This window comes from Poecilia reticulata, linkage group LG12 (genome assembly GCF_000633615.1).
Source record: "Poecilia reticulata strain Guanapo linkage group LG12, Guppy_female_1.0+MT, whole genome shotgun sequence".
Classification (NCBI taxonomy): Eukaryota; Metazoa; Chordata; class Actinopteri; order Cyprinodontiformes; family Poeciliidae; genus Poecilia; species Poecilia reticulata.
Window position 1 is genome coordinate 11,014,241 of NC_024342.1, and position 4,792 is coordinate 11,019,032.

Sequence of the window (4,792 nt, forward strand, 5' to 3'; positions counted from 1 at the left end):
ATATATAAAAGCTGTTAAATGGCCGGAGCCATTTAACAGCTTACCCAGATTGATTGTAAGCCTTTTGTCCAAGTGCCACTGAACTGGAATTCAACACATATCTAGGCCAAGCAGAGACAAATATAGAATGAGTCATTGTGGTTTGTGCAAAGTGGGCCTCTATGTTATTTCTGATAAGAATATCTGGACACCTAACCCACATGTTTATACCACAAATACGTAGAATCGCCCTCACACAACTCCCGACTGCTGGAAGGATTTCAGAAAAACCTGTTTTCTTACCAAAAGCTGCATGCATGAAAATGGCATGACACAGAAAAGAAAATACACTTCTTCATTTTACAAAACTGTGGACAAAAAATGACTCTTGAAAACACTTTTTACCCATGGTAATAAATGATTGTTTTGAATTCACAGTAGCACTCTGATATTCAGTATATTGTTCAACCCTATTTTGTAAATAGGACATCTACACCACAAAGTTGGAGCATTTAGGGAGAGGAACCCATCAGATGAATACATTTAAAAGATAGCTAACTGAAAAAAAAAAATTGCTACCATAGTCAAGATGTCAGTGTCCTTCCTTGTCAAGGTTTCTTTGTCGCTGTTCCAGTTTTGGCTAAGTCACTCATGGCTAAGTTTATATGAGTTGCTGCTCCTTTTTAGCCATTTTGTCACCAGCAAAGACCACACATCACACATTATCCTTGTGTGAATGCCAAATTCTACTGTCTATTCCATTTTGAAAAAATTAAATTAACATTGCAAAAAATATGCATTTATACCAATAATACCATTTTTTGTGGTTATAACACCTTCAGTACAGTTTTTCTTCAACTTATTAAATGCAATCACAGTAAAAAGGTCTGATTTTTTTCCCCTAAGTTTAGATCAAGCAAGTGCATGAATTTAATTTACTAAATGTTATGCCTCTTTGCCAGAGGTGCCAAAAAGTGTGGTACATGCTATAAAAATTGAATTGCATCCACAAACAAAAAAATCACATCAATCCTTTGTGCAAACACTCAACATGTCCAGCAGAGGGCAGACAAAGACAGACGTTCAGAGTCAAAACTCTATTTAAACTTGTGTCTGTGTGAACAGGAACATTTTCTTTTATGTAATTGCATATCCTACTGGGCCAAGGAATGTGGCAAAAGCGAGAAGAATCTTATCATTTAAATGAGTTTTAATTAGCAACAAACATCGTCCCAATTTAAATTTTGTGTATATTTATTACAAGTTAAATTGAGAGATTTTAAGTCTGTGCTTAACAGATTCCTCAGCATTTATTAGCTAAAATAATACATATGATTATGTAAATGTAATAAACATTCCATTCCTTCTTAGAGCTAAGTAATAAATTATGTACAATGTTGAAAAAGAATCTTTAACATGTATTTCAGGCCAGGAATCCTCAGACCTGTCTTCCGCAGAGCCATGACAGGAGATGAATAATGTAAAGTAGGGGGATATCAATAAAGATGATGAAAAGGATCTTAGGAAAGAAAGATTTCAATTGGACAGAATAAATAAAGAAGAGGCACCAATGACCGCAGAGTCAGCCAGATGGGAACTGACTGACCGTTGCGATGTCTCATCTGCAGATGTACAAACAGAAAGATTCAGTGCTCAAACTCAAATTGAAAGACAAAGGTCCTTTAGATGGCTGAGTGGAGAGAAAACAAAAAGCACCTGCAGTGCATGCTGTCCAATAACAACACAAACCGATGCAGTGTGCAGAACAAAGGCATTTTAATAATTACTGCACAATCTGACACTTGTAAAAATTTAATCTGCACTAAATAAGAACAGCTTACTGTAAGCTAATGTGCCATAATAAGTTACATAGACAGTAAGCCATTTCTCCTTTATGCATGGTTACTCATCACTCATGCTCTTAATGAGATACTTTAATGAAGCACTTCTGTGCCACTGCATGACGGTCAGGGTCGACCTCGGGGTCGTTGAGGATTGGCTGGACACTGGAAATCCCCTCTTCTGTGCAATAATTGGTGTCAGTCTAGTTTCCCCCTTGAACTGACTGAAATCCACTCACCATGTTGAATCTTTTAGTCATAAAACTGGGTCAGTTAGGGGACCAGCCCCTCATTATTGCTCCCAAAGAGATTTAGGTAAAAGGTTATTGGAAGAGGTGATAAAATCAAAGGACAGATTCTGCTGCTGCAGCATGTCAAAGTAGGTGCATTTTTTCACATTAATGATTCATAATCGTTAATGAATTGTATTCATATTTAATGCGATAAGCAATCATTATAGCTATTATAAAGCCAAAACCTCGTAGAAGTAACTTTTGCTGTAAATCTCTCAGACGTGTCTATCAGATTTGTACTTGCTGAGTGAGGGTTTTTTTCTCTCCTATTTTTTTATTTTTTGTGAAGTTGCTCTAACTCTGTCAGATCTATGAATATTAATTAACACGGATTAATAATTGGATAACTTGAAAGCAAACCTCTGGTCCAGGCTCAAGAATTGTGCATCCACTAACAGATTTCCCCCCTGTACTCTCCTGGATTTGGCTCCATTACCTTTTGAGTCAATTCATGACAAAATGTGAAAAAGTCTTGATTCCATAAAAACTTTCACAAAGCACTGTTGTTGCAGTTGTTGTTGTTGTTATTATTATTATTTTTTTACATATTGCTATTGCCATCATGTTCAAATTAAGCGATGCCATTCCAAACAATCACATCGTGTACATGGACCTGAAATTATATTAATGAACGAAAGGAAATAGGACCTTTTGATGGAATCCAATATGACATCTTCACAATTAACAATAACTAACAGAAGATAGTGGGATTTTATTAGTTTACTTGCCGATGACAAATGTGTTTTTCCATCTCCACCCACATTTATCACGGAAGATAAAAGGTCACTGACTCAGATAATGAGATGCGACTGTCATTCTGTTTATTATCCACCAGAGCATAGAATGATGGAAGCGCTAATGGATTTTATTAGCGCGTCTACCCAGTGAGTAACAGGTGAGCCAGATAAATGAAGCGCAACAAGGTGCCATCTCGCAGAAGAGGGTCAACATTTTGCCCGGATTCGAGGAAACCATGGAAAAGCTGTTTGCGTTTCCATTCATGAACTAGACGGAAACAGAGTGTTCTAGATCAGTGGTTTATCATCCAGAGTACCACCTAAGCTTTCACCGGCATTCACAACTGGATTACCGCTTCTTTTGTCTGCCCTAGTTTTGAGGAAAAAAATGTGCCACATTTCCTCACAGTTCAACAAGACGATCCTACAAAGACTTCACTGGGGCTGCTCTTAGTTGATCGTTATTCACTTTAGTTTCCACAGATGACCTTAAAATAGTTTCCTCTGCACTTCTCCTTCCGGTAGTCTCTTGCCGGAGCCAAGAAACGGAAAAGGCTCAAACTGCTCATATTTTTGGCGATGTCTGCTTTTTAGCTTTTCACCGCCATTCAGAATGCAACATTGAATAAGGTATATTGTAAGTAGTCAACACAAGTTGCACCACTGGAGAGAGTGCAAGCCTGTTAAATGGTAAGTAGTAGCACAGTTTAAGAACCGTGCAGCTCCACTGAATTTGCGATTGGGTCAGTTATGTCTTCATTGTTTCCCTGATTCATGGAAATGAATCTTAAACCGTTGGAAAGCCTTTTCATTTCCTCTTGTGTCATGCCATATTGTTAAGGAAAAGCCATCTGCAGGTTGAGCAGCAGTGCAGAGCACAAAGGTTCTGTACACAAAAAACCTGGGAAAATCCTCCCAAACAACTTTTTGGTCATTGGAGGCTAACTCAATGCATGTAGCGATATCAAAACAAGTATCTGCACTCAGAGGGAACTGAGTACAACCCTCTTGAACAAGTGTGATCAGCTTCGGCGTGCTGTTCTTGCCTAACTGAATAGTTCAAACACTTGCAACAAATATTGGTTGTAGAATGGCCCACTCTGTGTGACCAAACACACGAGGAGGAGCTGCCTTACTACTTTACCTATGATTCTCACACACTTCTTAGTCCCCTGTTTGTTGAATGATGAAACTAGTAAATTGCTATCGTGTCTTGTGTCTTCAAACTTCATCCATTCATTCCAGTAGCTGGCACAAAGCAAGTAGCATAAGCTTTTGGCATTGGCAATGTACATTTTTTGATGGCAGAAACCCAGATACTCAACTATTGTCAGCCTGATCAGTTTCAAGAAATCCAGCAGTTTAAGCTCTACATTTCTGACAGGAAAAGTATACCAGAATTTGGTTTATGGTTATATAATGGGTGTAGTGGGGTCACAACTTGGTTAAGGGACATTTAAACAAATAGGGCTTGTAGGCATATTATTTAGTCTTTGGAATATTTGCACCCAAATCTTGCTTTCAGTTTATAAATATTTTCTGAGGTTATATGTTGTACAAATTGTAGTTTAATAAACCATTAACTTATTAACTAATTAATTAATTAATTACATTTATTGTATTTTATAAAAATCATTGTCATTTTTGAAAATAGATATTTTTATACAAAATGAAGTTGACATTGTGTCACCAAGTTTAATTAAAAAAAATTATTTGCTAAAACTAAACAAAAATATTTGAACTATTATGTTTTGTTTTGTTTTTCTTCCTCCCAGCAAACCAGCTTGTTTTCCCATCCCACTGAACTTCTGAATTAGGATCAGTCTCGATAATCCCTTTACAGTTAGGACTCGCCCACTCTTTCGGCTGATTGACAACCAGCTCCTCCAATGAGAAAGCAGGATCCGTCTGACCTCGTTTTCGCCCTCCTCCTCCAACTCTT